This window comes from Hoplias malabaricus, chromosome 6 (genome assembly GCF_029633855.1).
Source record: "Hoplias malabaricus isolate fHopMal1 chromosome 6, fHopMal1.hap1, whole genome shotgun sequence".
NCBI lineage: Eukaryota > Metazoa > Chordata > Actinopteri > Characiformes > Erythrinidae > Hoplias > Hoplias malabaricus.
The window spans coordinates 23,200,594-23,220,462 of NC_089805.1; the positions used below are offsets into that span (position 1 = coordinate 23,200,594).

The 19,869-nt window shown below is 41.3% G+C and overlaps 1 long non-coding RNA gene across 2 annotated transcripts; it reads left to right on the forward strand.

Annotated features, from left to right (window-relative positions):
• Positions 1–3,219: 3,219 nt before the first annotated feature.
• LOC136699057 (uncharacterized) lies at positions 3,220–7,107 on the forward strand. 2 transcript variants are annotated; one of them, XR_010803593.1, is made up of 4 exons: positions 3,220–3,607; positions 3,946–3,994; positions 5,861–5,984; positions 6,671–7,107. It is a non-coding gene; the product is annotated as an uncharacterized lncRNA (long non-coding RNA). The 2 variants fall into 2 exon arrangements; XR_010803594.1 differs by lacking the exon at positions 3,946–3,994.
• Positions 7,108–19,869: the final 12,762 nt, after the last annotated feature.

Genomic DNA, 19,869 nt, shown 5'->3' on the forward strand with positions numbered 1-19,869 from the left:
GTCTCAGGTTTGTGGGTTCAAGCCCTGCTTTGGGTCACACACCTGCCATGGCACTGTATTAGAGATCTTGAAAGTCTACTCATGAACCAATGGAGGTTTTCAAACTGAAAATATGATGACATTAATTGTAATGGCTTTTTACGTCGAGGTAACAAAGTCAGTATATGCTGACACTGATTGAATGGAAATGCTTGGCATTATTACATTATGCTTAGATGATTCTCTCTGAGATAAAAGGACAGGATTTCATCGATGGTACACTCCTGTATCGTGCAGTGAAAGAAGGAATCTGTCATTGGCTGTCGCTTGACGTGGGGTCCTTTATCCCACTAGACCACTTTCCATTATCCGTTTACCTTATGACACAGTGTAACTAGACATTAGCGTCAACTCTGGAGTGTGCCCATCCGTTAGAAGCTTTTGTAACTCAAGAGTGAGGAGAGGGTCTGATGAGTGAGTTTATATCATTTACTCCCCGGCAGGGGAATTTTTTATATGGCATTAGTGGAGGGGCCTAAGCTTAAAGACCCTCAGTTTATTGTTTGAGCTCCCATAAGTGGTGCAGCTGAACTCTCCATAATGGACGCTGACGGGTTTACCCAATCCGAATGCAGAAATTGACAAGCTGTAGGAGAGAGACAGAGTACAGATGGATTTGAGTGTGTGTGTGTGTGTGTGTGTGTGTGTGTGTGTGGGTGTGTGTGTTATATTGTGTAGTAATTGCTGTGTTTCTCTGCTTTATTGGCTCTTAACCTTGGGCTGACAGCTACGAGCTGGTGGGGGGTTTGGTTGCTATGACAACCATTGCAAAATGGGGGGAATGGGGACGTGCTGGCAGGTACGATATACCACACTGCAGCATGGATGGAATCACCAATGAAGTGACGGAGAGAAAGAGAGCGAGAGATGGACAGAGAGATGTCAAGCATTGAAATGAATCATTATTTGATATATGCAGCCATCTAGTCTGGTGAAAAGCACGAGGGTCTTAAAGGAACAGTCAAGTATTTTTCTGCCATGTCTGTACAGTTCATTGCTGTGGACAATAATTTTCATTTCTAAATATTTGTTGACTTGAACACCTCCTACAATAGAGGCCATTGTTACAGTGGCCTGCTGAGTCATTTCATAACACCATTTTTGAATGTTGAGATCACACGAATATCACATTGAGACCAATATCACATAAGTAGTGTGCACGAAAAGAACAACGGCACTTTTTAGGGACCATATGGAATGGAATGCAGCCTTTTTCTTGCAGGTACACTCTTAAAAATGTTCTTTGAGCAATGCCATAGAAGAACCATTTTTGCTAATGTGTTTATACTGGCAAAGAAACATAAGAAAGAGTGGTTGTGGTTTATAAAAATCATCCACTATCAGTGTACCTGGCCTCACTAATGCTCTCATGGCTCGTATTCTCAAAACAAATAAAAGTTTCCAAAGTCAAATCTAAAACCTTTTCAAATATGTACAATTTTTTACTGCAACAAACTACCTATTGGCCCTCCATTGGTGAATAGAACCAGTCCCCAAGCCAGTATTCAGTGGTTCAGAAGGAGAGGTGAATATTTGTGATGTTTCTTTATAGAACTGTGTAAAATAAAAGACCATAATATGCGTCCTGGAGTTGAAATGGGATGTGTGAAATCAACACAATTTTAAAATCTACAATTTTAATAGAATATTGTATGATTGTGTTCCCTAATTAAATGTACAGAATATATACCCTTGAGGGGACCACCACAGTCACAATAGTTCTGACAGCTGGACTGTTCCTTTAAATCTTAAATGCTAAGCCTTTAAGGCCAAGTCTTTTTAAAACAGTCTGAGACTTGAGCCAGTTCCAATTAGCTAGCCCTAATTTTTGTCTGTCTCTTTTGTTTTTCCAAAAGAATGAGCACAAAGGCACCCCACAAAGATAGTGTGTGATTGTTTATTCATATGTCCTGTCACCAAGCATGATGAACGTTGCGCTTGTCTGGCTACGTGTCCCATACTTGAAGGCAACCTCAGTCTGGTGGATACCTCATAGTGATTACAGTAAACAGGACGGGAAGTAGTTTGTGAAGCAGACAGTCTGCGGTCCGTAACTCCACAGCAGTGACACATATTTAAATTGGTTCAAAACACAGGAAGACAGAAGAAAAGAGAGGGCAGTTCATGGGGAGGAAGGAGTAGAAAAGGAAAGATTGCTTGACTGGGAATGAAGAGCCCATCTGTTGTTTTTTTCACCCTTCCTACAGCTCTGAATCATAAGCAGCCAGAACCCACACACAATGGATAACTCATAGACTAATATATTCACTAGTTGGCGCTGTGGGTTGCTGTCAACTAGTGGTAGGCCCTGTGTTTAATGAGTAAATGCTGCAGCGAAAAAAAAAAATGAATGGTTTGTGAAGAAATATTTGGTTTCTGCAAAGCAACCGCCCAAAATACTAGAAGAGACTAGACTGAAAAAGGACCTCACAAGCCAAGGAGTTAAAGGAGTTTTACTTATGTATGGAAGGCCGTTGGGTTCAAAACATGTACACACAAACATGTTAACACATAAAAGGTAATTGTAATAATGTGGCCAAAAATGACGCTTAAGGTTTTCGCCAATGGTAGGCCTCATATCCAGCCATATTTACATATGCATAATAGGAATTACATCACACATCGTAGCAGACTACAGAACATAAATTATAACTTAATTATTCATAACATATTTAGCTAAGCACTGACCTATGGCTACGTCAAGTCCTATGTGAGCAGTGAGAGGACAGCAACACTAGCAAGTATACCCATGGCAACTGGAAGTTCATTTTTCACAATAAAAACTCAAACAAGCATCACTATTCTCTCTCACTATGTGTATGACACACCTTGAGGCATAATTCATTCACATTGATAAATTATGTGAATTGTTTTAATGGCATGCTGCCCAAACAACACAGTGTCAACACAAACCCTACATAAGTTCTGTGGTCATCTTTGCATTGAGGGGGTTATACACCTGCGGCCTTCCATACTTCTGCGGTGACTCGACGCAGAGCCTACGCCGTAGGCTACGCAAAAGCTCTACTTTTGCGTTGGTGTTGGCGTCACTGCAATTACACCGCCACACCACTAGGTCTGAATCTCAAACATCTTCCTCTGCACTACGTAGTACACAATGTAGTGTGGTAGTAGGACTGCTTTTATAAATTTAAAAAGTGCACTATTTATGGAGTAGGTGGTTGTTTGGGACAGAGCATAGTTTACACGAGGTACCAGGAAAGTAGCTAATACAAAGCCGGCAGGTTTTCCGCGTGGTATCGCTTCTCTTTGAGTTAATTGTCCAGGAGACCTCCATATTTCTCCTTTGTTCAATATTTTTATCAATCCTTGAAGCCCACACCATGTCTGAAGAAATATCTCGATATGAATCTCCGCCTCTGTGTGTGGAGGAGAGGAGTTCATGGTCCTGTACTTCTTCGGTTATTCATAAACAATGTCCGTCCGCCTTCTGATCAACCACGGTTGTTGCGTCGACCCGACCCGTCTGCAGAGGTGCCTGCAGAGAAGTATAAACTGGGCTATAGGCATCCACACTTAACGTGGCCGAGAAGCCCTGCTTTAAAAGGTAAATCCCTAGTTCTAGTAAGTCCCTAGAGTATGTCTGCGCCTTCCTGTGTTTACACTGACCTTCAGTCAGTTCTTTCACTAGCCCACATCTGCATGAACTCAGTTTAGAAATCAAAGTGGATTCTGCATCCCAGCTCCATTCTTATTTTATTAATGACAACACATTTAAAATGTTTTTCAGATGTGGACCATGTCTATTTTGTCCCTTTTTTCCCTGTATCAGATTTGAAGCTTGAACAGCACTTACGTACTGCACCACAACCATGTTTGAAATGTACTTCAAAAAGCACAGCAAGAAAAATGTTGCCTTTTATACAAGCCTTCCTCTCTTTCTAGGAGATCTCCAGAAGACAGTAAAAGACGAGAGGATAAGAAAAGCGTACAGGCAAGAAAAAAGAAGGACGATGATGAAGGGAAAAAAGGAAGAAAATGAATGAGAAAGACCAGGACATGCAATCTATTACAGAAGAGCTGAAATTGAGACTGCCTGCTTCAGAAACCTTATTAAATTCTCCAATTAGCTGGAAGACATAAATAACTGCTTCCAATTTCGGCATGTCACTCAAGGCCAGGTTCCAGCTCTAGGGAAACAAAACAATTTAAATTACGTCTCTTCCGCTTTGTGGCCGGCCTCCCTTTGAACGCCATAATTACAGAGCTATTCTTCCTCTGGTCACCATGACGATACATCATCAGCCCGCCATAACCGCCCGTCTCCATAGACGCATGACCCAAAACCGCTGGCAAAAACCTCTCTCTCTCTCCACCTCTACAATTCTTTTTCTCCTATTTTTCTCCCTCTCCATGTCTCTGTCGCACTCCTCTCCACCTTTCTACTTCTCCCCTCTGCTTTCTCTCTCTGCCTTCTTGCCTCTTTCATTTGCACTCTTCTTTCTCATCTATACATCTTGTCCTTCCCTCTTTCTATATCCCTCCCCTCTTCATCTTACTGCTTCTGTCCCATGCCTTTTCCCTTCTCTCTGTCTCTGTCCTCTCTCTGTCATTCTTGTTCTTCACAACTCTTCACATCTCTTCTCTTATCAGTTTTCCCCCTTTACTTTTCTGTTTTTGCATTTCCTTCTTACCCTTTCTCTTTAGACACAATTTTTATTGTTCTATATTTGCTCATGTTTTCCTTCCTTGTTTCTTTCCTGCTCTCTTCCTCTTATCTCTTTCTCTCACTCTTCTTTTTTCCTGTCTTTTCTGTAGTATCCCTCCCCTTGATCTTTTTATATATATATATCCCTCTCTATCTCTATTCTGTTTTTCCTTTCCCTCTGTGCATTTATTCTTTCTTTTAACTTTCTCTCTCTCTCTCTCTCTCTCTCTCTCTCTCTCTCTCTCTCTATCCCCCCCCTCTCAGAGTGACAGTATTTCACTGCCAGCTTGGCTGCATCTATAATTCAGGCGTCCCTTGACTGGGTGCTGTGGGTAAAAATAGGGAATCCATCACTGAGATAAATGTGTGTTAAATGAAGGCCCGTGTGCCAGGGGCGGAGATGGGCGAAGCGGCAGATGAGCTTTAATTGTCTCGGTGTGCTCATGTGAAATTTATCAATTCATCGACGTCGCCTTTACGACCAACAGGGGAGAGCCGGGCGGAGCACTGCTACATGTGTATAAGAGACTAATTAAAATGGCTTTTAATATCATAGTGCATTATGCTCTAAGAGTATGGCAACATGACCTACCTACACACACTCCTGCCCTGGACCCTGCAGGACCTCACAAGATATGGAGGCTTTAAATATCTTAGACTATGCTATTTCCTCACTGTTAGCATCCTGAAATTAACAGTGACCAGTCATTAAACATAAGAAAAAAATGTTTTGTAATATGTAATAAGGTGCAGTATTTAAGCAAAATCTAGCTGCGTAGTGGTCTATAATTCTACCGGATCATACTCCATAGAGTGGGTCCCTCACACGGGGGGTGTTCACAATTAAAATAGGATTAATACAGAATCTTTCATATTTCATCCAACACTTAGAGCTGTTGTGAAAGTTTGGTGGGGGGTTTTGGGGCCATTTCAGGCATATTTACCTCTCAGTATCATATGTACGGGTTGATGGGCTAGTTACCTGAGTAATGTTAGAGATAGCTTGTCTCAAAGTGCTGATGTGTAAAGCGATGAATATCACTTCCACACTGCTCCAGGGACTTGGGATTCTGGGATCAATCCCAGCCCTGGGTCGCTGTCATTGAGCTCTGTGGGGTGTGTTAACCCCATTTCTGCATGTGTTTCCATTAGGTTCTCTGGTTTACTCCCACAATCAAAGAACAGATGTTGCTGACTGACTCCACACAATTTTCCACAGGTGTGAGACATTGGGTGAGTGTGTGTGGCCCTGCAAGGGACTGGCCGCATGTCTACGGTAAGTTCTTGCCTTTTGCCCAGTGATTCCAGGTAGGGATTGAACTGTAGTCTGCAGTGTGGAGGGCAGTGGCGTTACACACATAGTGGAGACAGGGTATGGTTGTAACACTTTTTGCTTCAGCACCTGTAACTCAATGAATTTTTGAGCTAGAGTTCTCAAACGTTTATACAAAGTACCCTCATTTGTTTACTACATATGGCACCAATTCAAACCACTGCAGGAATATCACAGACCGTGTGAGTTGATGTCAAATACAGGGCATTCTAGTTGTAGCAATTAGACAAAAGAAGCAAAAACAGGCTACACCATGTGATATACACAAAAGTTTTCATCGTCTGAGGTCTCTGAATCCTCAACATTGGCTTTCAACAGTTTCTTGGTAGGCTTTCTCTCCTTTTGCTTCAGTGCTTGCTTCACTGGTATCTGTGAGGATTTCAGACTGCCTCTTCTTCCTGATCCTGCCAGTTGTTTTTTAAAGATGTGTTACAATCCACCCCACCCGTTAGCCATTGTTTAGCTAGCTGTGTTAGCATAGAGGTTTGAAATTAGCAGGGGAAAAATGCATCATATTGTGCCTGAGAGACTACAATTTAATCTAATATAAGTCATATGGTTTTATCTGCGGTAGTATAAGTACTAAGCAAAATGGAGTCTTGAAAAATTACTTTCTTTTCTCTCTATAGAATCTGCATGCACCTGGATTGACAACCACCATGTGGGATCGGGGAGGAAATGGGTGAACACTGAATTGATCATTTGACACCTATCTTATTGGTGGCGTTACAACTCTCCACATGTTACAGCCATACCCGGTCTCCCCTAATACCAACCAGTAAAAGAGCATTGTCCCTCAAGGTCTTTATTGCTGTCCAATACTTGATACAAGGCTAGAAAGTCACTGTTCAGTAAACAGCAATACTACACTCCTCTATGACCTGGCATGCCTTTTTTTTTCTTAAACTGACTTCTCTTGGGGGTGGAAATGTAAAATGGTATGGTCCTTGTACCGCTCCTTGTTCCATTTTATCAGGAACACCTGCTATGCTGATGTATTTCACACAGGGATTCAAGAGAAATCCTAAGGTGGACACCAAAATACTAGATAAGCTAAAGGTAGTATGTTCAAACAGCGATACCAAGAATTTCATGTAGATGGCGCACTACAAATGGGCATAGTGGCGTGAACAGGTTTTTAATGGAAAACCATCATGAAAAATATTTCAGTATAAATTTGAATTGTAGTCATTAACTATGTGTTTCTAATCTCAGTCTTTACAAGAACATATTAAAAGCTTTAATATGGCTATCAGTGGGCAATTACAACTCAAAGTACCTGCTGACGTTAGTCCACTAACCAAAAATATCCAGATAAGAGTGTCCTGTGAGCATATACTGAAAAAGACTAAACTGTGCAGGTTCGGCTGAGCCATAATTTTTACATTGGCATGAAGCGTGAAGCAAAAAGCTAGGAGTGTTTAATAGAGTGGGTGATAATGGACAAAACAATAAAGGATTTCTGCTGTTTCATCCACTCATAATGGCATGCACAATCACACAACAACAATCACTACCATATCGGTGTCATTAGTGCTCAGTATGATCCACCCCCCAAAACATTCCAGACCTGTGGTGGTCCTGACACCTGAAAAACCAGCTAAAGATATATGCAGATGCAGCTTGGAGCTTCAAATCTGTAATTGTAGAAACGTCACTCCTATATGGTAGGTGGAGCTGTTAAAATTGACATTAAGTGTAGATACAAGGAATATGTACCTACAAAAGTGGCCACAGAACTCATACTGTTGTATGAGTCATTTATATTTTCTGTCAATTAAATGTACAAATCTCTTTGAAAGTACAGGAGTTCTGTTGGCTGCAAGTAAATTTGGACAAATCCTACATGAAGCTGGAAACTAAGCCATTTAATGATTTCCATTTTTCCTCCATACGTAATCCTCTCTAGGCACAATTGACTTTTCAGAGCAAATGAGTTAATCACGTCCACCCTCTGATATTAAAACCTAATTCCACATAAATATGTAGAGAGCTCTTATTGGCTTTGAAATGAAAAAGCCAATAAGATATTCTTTGAGTCTGGCTTAATAATACAGTTCGGAATGTTACACTTTAAATAGCTTAATAACGCTCATGAGAGGCTGCATCAGGATACTGAGACATTATGACCGCTTCAAGAGTCAAAGGGGGTGTGAGTGTGTCTCTGTGTGTAAATTATTCAGGGCTCAGTTTAAATAGGAATTTCAGGCTCTACAGCGGCCTTTAAATCTCCCATCAGCCTGTCACTCTCTGATTTACAACAGATCAGAGAGTGAGTGAGAGACGGAGAGAGGGGGAAAGGGCGAGAGTGAGTGAGAGACTGAAAAGCACAGAGGATGAAGGAGAGGCAAAGCTCAGGGACAGAAATGGAGGAATGGAAAGACAAGAAAGTGAGGGAGAATGAGAAAGTGAGGAAATAAGAATAAGAAAGGAGAAAACGAGAGGGGAGAAAATGTGAGAGAATGTGAAAGGGAAAATGAGAGTTTTTTTTCTGTGTGTGTGTGTGTGTGTGTGTGTGAGAGAGAGAGAGAGAGAGAGAGAGAGAATCAGAGAGAGAATATCTGTCTGTCACATGGACAGGCTGCAGTTGCTGTAGCAACCCAGTAACATCTTTCTCTGTCAGTCAGGAGGAAATGAGCTGCCATGTAGCACGTCGTCTATCTATCACACAGACACACACACACACACACACACTCACACAGTGTACAGCTGTAAGCATAATCATTGAGGTGCGTGCACACACACACGCGCGCAGTAATATAAAAAAGAGAAACATGACCTTCAATGGACTGGAATTTGTTTGATTTGCACACAAAAAGACAATTGTCAGCGTAGTAGGAGGTGCTACCTTAGCAAAGCTACACCACATCAGTCATTTAGTGGAGAAGCCTCCCTACATTGCAGTGCAGACTTCAGTGCTGACAAGGCAGTTTTAAATAAGCTTTGCCTCTTTGTGTGTGTGTGTGTGTGTGTGTGTGTGTGTGTGTGTGTGTATGTGTGTGTTAATGGCTGTCCTCTGGATGACATTGCCTGCTCATTGTAAATGTATTATGATAATGTGCTACAGATGAGCACTTTGTAATTACCTCGACAACACAGGGGTGTAGAAAGTCATCAAGCTTATTCTATTAGAGCTCTCTCTCTCTCTCTCTCTCTCTCTCAATAATTAAATGAGCTGTCAGGAACAATGCACTTGTCATTGGATATTTCCAGTAATATAAGGAGTACACAAGTATGAGTGTAGGTCTGTGTGTGTGTGTGGTGAGTGTAGCATGTGGTATGCTTGTGTGTGTACAGAAGGTGGAAAAATGACATCTGCTTGAGTGATTGAGTGTGTGGCAGAAAGTATGTGAACAGCAAGTGAATGAAATCTGGTGCCTTGGGCTGATTTCATTCCTGCATACTGTGTTTCACTCCTTAGTTACAGAACACATGGCTTAAGACTCAAACCCCCAAAATTCCAGTGGACAGCTGCTACTGCTGTGACTGTTTGCTGCTGCCCGCCCAAACCGTGGGGAAAAACTGTCCTGCAAAATTAGTTGATTTGCCCATTAGAACACACCCCAAATACCTACTGTGATAATTCATTTCTAATAATAAACCTTTATACTTTCACTCTTATTTTGATATTTAGTTTTTCTTTTAAGGTGGTGTCTTCAGTGCAATGTTTGTAACATAATAAGGTATTATTTTATAAAGTAAATAAATGTAAAAATGTCAATTTTCTCTATTTACTACTCTACCTTACTTTCCTTGGCCCACCCCAAGCACAAAAGGTTTGGCTCTGATAGAGAAGAGAGCTGACCACGGCTGGTCCACTGAGGGCAAAGCTGGAGGTCCATTAGCATTTTGCATAGCATTTTCTAGGCAGACTGCTGGCTGTTGAACAGCATTTTAGTCACATTGTAGCACTTTTCTGCTCACAGTTCTATTTACAGATTTTCCCTTCAATAGTTCTCACTGTTTTTAAAGTCTCTGGAATTTTATTGTTAATATCTAAACAAAAACACAACGTATTCTGATGTGAAAAGGGGCATTTTAGAAAAACTTACTCTTACTTAAAACTTACTTTCAAATCCTCCTAGAACATTGGGAATGTGAACAAGGAGTTGCAATGACAATGCTTGCATTGATATTTTATTTAGGCTACTCTCCAACCAACAAGTGAATCTTTCCTAGATAGTAAAATTATTGTGGCTTAGATCTCCCATTAACACTAGAATTAGAATCACTTTATTGACCACTGTGCACACACATGAATTCGCATTTAACCCTATCCGTGCAGTAAAACACACACACACACACACACACACACACACACACACACACACACACATATATATATATATGTACACACTAGTGAACAGTAGGGGGCAGTGAGCACAAATGAGCCACGGTGCCCTGGGAGCAGCTGGGGGTTAGATGTTCCGCCGGCTATGGGGATCGAGCCGGCCGTTCTGTTGATATCTGGGAAATAATCCCAGTTCCCTAACCACCAGGCCACAACTGGGTGACGAGCCGTTGCTAGGGGAAGTGATGTCACAGTGTTAGCCTAGACCTTAGGCCTAAAACAATATGTAACCACATCATTTCATTGCTTCTGTGATGTGTCTAGACAACAGAGCATTTACTATTAAAACCATTCTGAGTGACAAGTTTTCTGTTTAACAATTTAATACTGCAGGACCCACCGCGACCCTGAACTGGAAACGCGGTTACAGTTAATGAATGAATGAATTTAATATTGCAGATTATTTTTGATAATTAAGTGGAATTCTCATTTAAGAAATTTTAAATCAGCTTGCTTATATAGTTCTGTTATGTAAAGCTGGACCATGTAATATCACTCAACTAAAAATGTAAGAGTTTATGTGATAGTTACAGCAAAAATCCTCCCAGGTTCAACTAGGTAGTCAGTAAGGTGTTCAAAGTAGTGTTAGTGTTAGTAAAGTGTTATTTGCCTGCCGTCTTTATTATCCTTCTGTTTGCCTCTACGGGAGTTTAGGAGCTTTTCGGTGCTTTATGCTTAGGTAATCTATACGTAAGTGTTTTGTGAGTGGCCCAACACATCTAAATCACAGTTCATCTTGTGACAATAGTCCGTTCCGTCGTCTGTTCTCCGTTAAAATATAACAGAAACCCATCCACAGATGTGATGGTCTCTGGTGCCACCTAGAGGGCAATTTAAAATGTGCTAATCTATTCTGTACATGACATAAGTCTAGCATGCCAGTAAACAATTAGCCGTTGATTCAACGTTGAAATACCGTAATGACGGCCGTCTAATCAACGTTCTCTTAAGGTTGAAAATGAAAGTTGAATAGACGTCCAAACACAGACATTGAAAAGACGAATATTAGACGTATTTTAGACGTATAATGACGTTATTAATTGGTCCCGAAATACATTACTTGTATAAAACGCGTTTTGGACGTCCACTGACGTTATCGATTGGTCACCACTTAACTAACTTATTAAGATGGATTTTGGACGTCCATTGACGTTTAAAATATGTCTTTGACGGGCAGACTACTTTTGGACCTATTTTGAACGTCCAGGGACGTTCCTTGTTTACTGGGATGGGTCACCTTCTTATGTTATTTTGAACTGTGAAACTCATGACATGAAGTGAAAGAATATAAGAAAATACATACAAATGTGAAGGATATAAACAGCCAATCAGACATATCTGATGATCCTGTATTAGGCCTGAGAGTGAGACTTAAATATGAGATTTCTGTTAACAAGCAAATACTAAGTATATGACCCTTTGCCAGATGTAGAGTGGTGTTTTTTTATTTTTAAAAGTGAACTAAATCAAAGCCTGGCATAGCAGTGGATGGAGTGCAGATATAGATTTTCTGACACGCTACAGAAATTTGGACAGGGCTAATGGTTTTAATACCCTCAGTCTGCCCTGCTTGGTGCAGTGTAGAACACCAGTGCTATCAATAAAACAGAAATGGGTTTAGTTCCCTGTTTGGGCATGCACACTATTTATGCAGTGCTTGGGCAAGACTCCTAATACCTTAACCTACATCTGTAACATGGTGGAGGACTGCAGTGTCTTACTTGACATAAAATGTAAGAAGAAGAAACACCTTTATTGATCCCCTTAGTGAAAATACTTCTCTGCATTTGACCCATCCGTGGTAGTGAACACACACTAGTAAGAAATTCTTCAGTTTGGGGGTGCCTTGCTCAAGGGCACTTCAGCCGTGAATGAAATTTTCCTTGTCGGTCCTCCGGCCTCAAGTTCGCTTCTCTAACCTTAAGGCCAGCGGTTGCCCCCAGTAACTGATTCCATTTTATTTTTTTTTCCTATTCTGCAGACCTCGGGGGGTGGGGGGGGGTCTTACTTAGTTAGTGAAGTGAATCAGCTCATAAATGTAAACCTGGTCGCTAGGACTACAGATCTTCCCCGGTAGGAGACCCCTTTGGTTTAGTTAGTAACCTGTATTTGGTTGTTTTCCTCCCTCACCGCTAGGTGTCGTACAACAACACAGAAAGGACACCACCACAACAACTGGGCCTAATCTGAGGAAACCTACTTATTTTTACACACCCGTATTCAGGCCAGCGGGCTATTGGTAGGGAGAAATAATACCAGCCAGTCCTAGCGCACCTAGGCGGACCTTACCTGAAAAGCTGGGAAGCGTTGCTGTGGTGACATTGCCCATTGTGTGTGAACTGACCAATCGTAGCGGAAGGAGTCGGGGCTTGTCGGAAAACGGGCGCGAAAAAATCACCACTTTGAGAATGGAGTCAAACTATAATTCAATTTGCCAAGAGGCAGTAAATGCGTGGTATATTACCACTAGGCTAAAGCTATCTGAAAAAGGGCCTTTGTATCAAGGCACACCAATAAACAAACGCAATGTACGCAACGCCATTTGTAACCATTACGAACACTTAACCTTATGGACGGAATAAATCTGCCCCCATTAACTTCAGAGTTTCATAGTGAATGCAGATATTACCGCTCTGAAATGTACAATAAATAAATTCCATTTGCATTTCTCACAGTCGTTTGACTCTGAATGATTAATAAATGCATTTAATACAATCCCTCTCTCGAATATTAGATATGTAAAGAGACCCAAATCCTATCCTGAAAGATTAAATAGGCCTATATGAAGTATTTTATGCTGTCATTTATTTAAAGAAATAGAGAAAGCCCTTGATCTACTGAAGGTCGTGAAGCTCATCAGCAACCAGTGTGCCTTTTTTTGTGTGTTTGGGAGCAAGAGACCCCCCAAGTCCTCCCGCCCAACACATATGGACTATACATGTGACAGGAATTGTTAATAGGTTTTTGCACTTCCCCCTGGAAAATTCAGCAGGCTGGAAGCTTGGAGATGTGGCCAAATGTCCATAACTCCAGTTTAATTGCGGTAATTTCAGAATGATGACTGCCTGATTAAATTACTGCGCTACCAGCTGCTGGGGGACAGTCATGTGACAGGTTGCGATTATCAGGTGACCAACAGAGAGGAAAGAGAGCAAGAGTACAGTGGAGGTGACCATGACCTTTTTGACCTCCTGTCACTGAGTGTAGTTATTTTTCCGTTCATCTGTCTCAAAGAGAGATGACTGAGAACATATCATGAAAAAAACACCAAACTGTGAAAACAAAGCACAATGGAGGTGGATAACACTCACTTTGTTGGTCAAGTCTCCATGTCATCAGTTTGACCCACACTGCACTTCCTCTTATGTAGACACTCAGGAGATGTCTGAACACAAATTTCTTTTTCTTTCTGCTGTCTGCCTCTTTCCATCTCCCCTTTTTCTGTTTTTATTTGACATCTCTTGCCATTATTTTTACGTTTGTAGTGCTTCCTTTGTTCTAGTTCCTCTCTATTCATTCAGTCATAACTTTTTTATCTTTAGTTGTATTTAGCAGAAGACCAAGGGCTCTTAATGTGTCTTTGCTTGGTCAAGTAGCACAGGCAATCCTGATCACATGAAAGCGCTCCAAGTTGTAGTTTGAAAGACAAGACATCAAGACACGGATGCGCTGAAACTGTTAAAAGCTTAGTGGAATCCTTTTTTTCGTGTTTTTTTTTTTAAATAAATCCTGTTTGTTTATGTATTAAATAACTTCACCTAATATTGTGATTTTATCATTTTTGTAGTTATATTTTGCCTGTCAACATTTTCTGCCAAATTATGTTTATATAAAAGCCCCTTATATTGAAAATGTCTCTCTCTCTCTATCTTTAACTATCTCTCCCCCCTGCCCCACTCACTATCTCTACACACCCACCCCTCTACACACACACACACACACACACACACACACATTGCTTCATCAGTTCAATTCTAACATATCTGGAGAAATATAGATAATCAAATATAGATCCCTGCAATTAGTTTTCAATGGCACTCATGCGATAGGACCTTATCTAAGAACACCTCTAACCTAGAACATCACAAATGAGCTCAGTTTATCTCCATGCAAAAGAAAACATGCGCACACACATACACATGCATCTGGGAACAAAGGTGTGTGTGCTGATAACGCATGGACAGAGCAATGGCTAGCCAGACAGTTAACATCCCGTCGCTGGACTACACACTTCCTGTCATATCAACATCTTTCTCTTGCTGTCAAGGAAACTCTTCCCTGTTTCCCTGTCTGTCTCTTGTCTCCTGCCCTTTTCTTTAAGCTCTATGGAAAATAAAAGGGTGAAATATAAATGTTTCTTTTGCTGGTGTTTTCATTGTTTGTGTTCATTTCTTTCTCAAAGTTTGTCTTTGTTGTACCCCACTCTCCCCATTCACCCTCCCCTCTCTCTCTCTCTCTCTCTCTCTCTCTCTCTCTCTCTCTCTCTCTCTCTCTCTCTCTCTCTCTCCTCTCTCTCTCTCCCTTCCCCTTCATTTGCGTACTTTGCTAATGGTATGCGTGCTGTGGAGAGATTTGAGCTGGGCCAACATTTGAGCTGCATGTCTGGGGATCGATGAGTGGTCTTAAGTTTTATCTGATTTTCCGATGGCCCGACGGAGGCCAGGTCGATGGGACGCTGCCCGTGTCAAGTTGACCTTTTCAGGGCGTCGGCAGCAGGCCGTCCCCTGGGCTTCTGGCCGCTCCCCTGTCACTCCCTGAGCGACACCGGTCCGTTCCGCTCAAACACAAAGTCTGGCTGGATGTCTATATTGTGCTGTCGCCATGCTGACAGAGAGTGGACGCTGTATTTGTAAGCTGTCCTTTGCCCATGACACTTCGCCAATGAGCGGCAGCTAATTTATGCAGCCAAATCTCCTCGGTGCAAAAATAAAAGCTAATTGAGTCATTACCCACTAATTCAGGCCAGGATAGCTTAAATCTCTTGGCTTAGGCCTTCTTTCTACTTGCTATCCCTGGATAATCTCTATGAGCCCACTCTTTTCTCCTACTCTGATCACCACATGAACACTCTTCTCTGCATGTTTGTCTTTGATCTGCTCTAAACTACCAGTTCATTTTATTACCATTTCATTTTATCAGCTGCACATATGCAGACAGATGACAATTTAAAGGAAGGAAACAGCATAGACTTAAGTGATGGCTAAACACAAGCCACAGCTTTAATGCGTCTTATTATCATATCCTCAGTTAGGGCTTTAATATCCCATACATTTTCGATTTGATTGAGGTCAGGTGACTTGATAGTAATAAAACATGATCATCAAAATCATTTAGTGACACCTTGTGACCTGTGGATGGAAACTGTCACCATTTCATCATTCTGTTCAGGATAGAAAGGTTTTATTATTGGATAAAGGTGATTAGTTGGTAGGATTTTGTCTTCTGAGAGGACAAATATCACTCGTGGTATAAACTCACAGACCCATTCACTACAGGTGTCAGGCGTTGTACCATTTTCTTGGTGTACAGCAAACCTGCACTTGAGAACATGTTGAAGGATGACTCACCTCTTGTCATTCTTTTCCACATCTCTGTAGACCAGTGCCTATGGTTTTTGAAGTGTGCATTTGTCTTTGTATTATGGGGTTGCCCCGCAGCCCTACTGTAATATACCACTCTGTGTAGTTCGGGAATGGATAGTTCTAGCTGACCCAGTCTGATCACACCATATATCGATACTCTCTGTCTGCAGGACACGCCCCCTTCTCACAGACCTGTTAATTACACAGAACAGCATCGCTGTAGTGGAGCTGTAAGGTACCTAACTATAGTGTTAAATTGTACAATTATTTATTTCTTATAACTGTTAAATTGGGCTGCTACTAGAGATGAATCATTAGGGAGGGCTAAGCTTTAAGGTCTGGGGTAATTGCCTTATAGCAGCAAATATCTTTGACAAGGTACAGATTGTCAAAGCCACAAGAAGCAGCTGTCTTTACAAAAAAATTGAATATCAGCTCATTATTTACAGGTATCTGTAAAATACACAGTCAAAACTTCAGGAAAGAACTTAAACATCTAAATACTGCAGTGTTTATGGCATGAACATTTTAACTGGCTTTTCCAGCAGGTTTACTTTACCTTCACCAATAATCAGGTTTCCTCTGCTGCATAATCCTACTTCAACTAGTGCATTAGTGGCTTTTCAATTTGGTTAATTAAAGATTGTAACAGGCATTTAATTGATGATTTTTCTTTATTTTTGACTTGAAATGACTTTTAACGTCATGGAACTCACTACACCTTCTCCCTGCATGCACCATGTGAGTAGGGTTGCCAACTTTCTGAATTCAAAATAAGTAACATAGGGGCCTGGGGACCAGTCTGCACGTGTAAATCCTTTCCGACTGTAGTCAATCAGATAAAACATTTTTGTTACAACTGCCATCAGGACTGTCAATGTCTGTCAGTAGCCTTTTTGAACAATGGCAAAGCAGAATCTGTCCATGTATTTTGCAAATACTGTATTACCAGTTAAAAATAAAATAGCTGTATTATTTAAAATTGTTCATTAATTACAATAAGATCTGAAGTGAAAGAATCTTATTGGTTTAAGAGTGTAAAAGATCTCGTCCTCATTACATTATCAGATGTCCAGTCAAAATGTCATTGAATGAATTGCTTATTTAGGACTCATATTTATCTAACAACCGCAACCCTGAAATGGATTAAGCGGCAAAGAAGATGATGATTTGTCTTACACTCTAGTAATAGTTTGTTAAAGTTATTGTTAATCTATAGGAAATGATCTAATGTGGTTTTTATATAATTCGTCTGTTGTGTTGAGGGAGAATGAAATGTAGTTTCTCCAGGACACGGTGCTAACCAGTGGCGGATGCTGGTCTTTCAAGGAGGGGAAGCTAAATTTCGGCCTACATCATAAAATGTGTCGGTTTATTTATACGTAAATTCTACCCTCCGTTCCTTTTCAAGAAAATGATCTGTGACCCTGTCGTACCAACAAGCCGTCTTTTCCAGGGACTTGACTAGTGTCCTCTCAATGGCCAGCAGGGCTAGGCTGCTTAAACGGCCTTGGCCCATGTGAAGTGTGTCCGCCTGTGAGTGCTTTGTGACGGTGGAGGGGCTCAGCAGCACCCGCTGGACAGAAACTGCGATAGAAGTCAGAAAGAGTGATAGAAGTCAGTCTCCAAACACAAGCAGCTACAAAAAAACCCACCAGAAATAGAAGCTCGTTTTGTCGCTAGTCGTTTTTAACAAAGAAAATTCCGCTACGAGGTTTAAAAAAGTGTCTGGTTCAGCGCAGAACAGAATGAAAATGTAATGCTCCCTCGGAGCTTTACACCAAAGGATCGCTGATTCGCTCATTTCGCTGTCAATCAAAAAGGGATTCAGCCTCAAACAGATCATCCAATCATCATGCAGAAGCTGAGCGTCCGGGCCAGCCGAGGCCAGCCCACTGCCCCACAGACCCCCAGAGACGCTGAGCGTCCGATGGGAGGGACAAAGCCCAGCATTTATCCAATGGCTCGTCTCATTTCCCTGCACTTCGCTGCTTCTCCATTGAACTCTGTGGACGCTCAGCGTCCGCACTGTTTAAATCACTGTGAATCTGCGGGAATGATTGAGAGGAAAGCCGCGTCTTTACCAGTGGTAAGAAGCTGATACTGAACAAAAGTTAATCGCGTTGTAGTGCATATTTATTCAACGACATGTACACACAACAGTATATATTTGATCACTTATTTTTTGACATTTTAGGGGAAGCTGAGCTTCCCTTGCAGTCTTAGAGCAATCGCCTCTGGTGTTAACATTAGTTCTATCTAAAAGCAGAGCTGCAGTTCCCAGTGTTTCAGCTCTGACCTGCTGCAAAACAAACCTGTGTCGGAGGGGCTGTGACTCCATTGGCTGCAGTAATGAATGGCAAGATACCGCTGATTGGTTAAATAAAGGTGACGACCAATGAAATGCGCGTTCTTTGTTTCGGAGCCATGGAGAGAGAGAGCTGCGTGTTTCCGTCTCAAACCATCGCCATAACAGTGTGACCTCAAAAAAACGGAAAAAACGTGTCCCGTATCGGTTCAAAACGGAGCACATATTTAGTGTCCGAATACGAGACGATTCCATATTTTATTGGATGGTAGGCAACACTACGTGTGGGTATTCTCTCAAGAAAGCAATACAGACCGATAGCCAACGGCGTCATATGGACATGCAGTAACAGCAGCAGCTCCATCAGGTTGTAGTGCGCCCAAGTTTCATTACATTGTTAATATGGATACAGAGAGAATACAAAATAATTGGGTTGCCCAGTTGTAATGATCCATTCTCATTGAATGGGGCTCTGTTTAATGTGGAATTGAGAAATTCCCACAGACTGGGGATGCGATTTAAAAAATTAATTAATTAATAACAATAATTTAAAAATAAGTTAGAGTTGTTTGCAATCTGTCAAAATCTGTTCTTTTCTTACGCTACTATTTTCCTGCGCTACCCAAATGAGGAGGCGTTTCTGGAACAGAGGGGCGGGTTTATCCAAAATGAGGAGGCGTGTCTGTCTAGACTCAGTTTCAACTGCACATTGCCTGGTATTAAATCTGACATCATGGCGGACAATTTAATTTCATTACAGCAGAACGGAAGGCAATTGGGTCACAGTGTAAATGTTCAAACAGTCACTGGTTTAATCACAATTTTTATTCTACTTATGTCTTTAAATGGAATTTATGTTGGTCCCTGCTCTTACTGAAATGCTAGTCAAAAGCTCCTGTCTTTCATTCCCCAGATCAGAGCCCACTTTTAAAAATCAAAGATATTTTCCTTTTCAGGTGTTGATCCAAAATTTAGTTCTGGGTTCATTCATAATTTATGTACATTTCATAATACAGTAAACATCACACTGGAAACACCTGTTCTATTTCCCCACTGATTTTACGTATAATTTATAGTTATAAGTAGACAGTGGGTAGGATTTTCACTAGTCTCCAAGAACCACCTACTAGTGCAAGAAAATAAATTTGACTCACTCAAAAGGACCAATCACATGTTTGCTATTATAGCATGTCGTATTGAAGGAGGCGATTCATGTCGGACCAATACCAGATCCCGTAAGAAGTGTGTATATCTGGATGTACAGAGAGCCAATCAGGATACAACTGGAAGAATCCCGACAGTGAGGCCAGATTTGTGCACTGAAAGTATCAGACTCTCTGTCAACTGGATGGAGGGTCTGTGGCTGAGACTAGTTTATTACTAACATGCATCTTCATTCACTCACTCACTCACACACACACACCTTTATCAAAATGCTCCAGAAGGGGTGATATTCAGTGCTTCACACCTATGAAACCACATGTCCTTGTACGGATGATGGATTACATTCAGAACAGCAATGAAACTAGATTATGCTGTGATGGTACAAGTGTATCAGTCACAGTGGTGCTGCTGGGATTTTGTAGA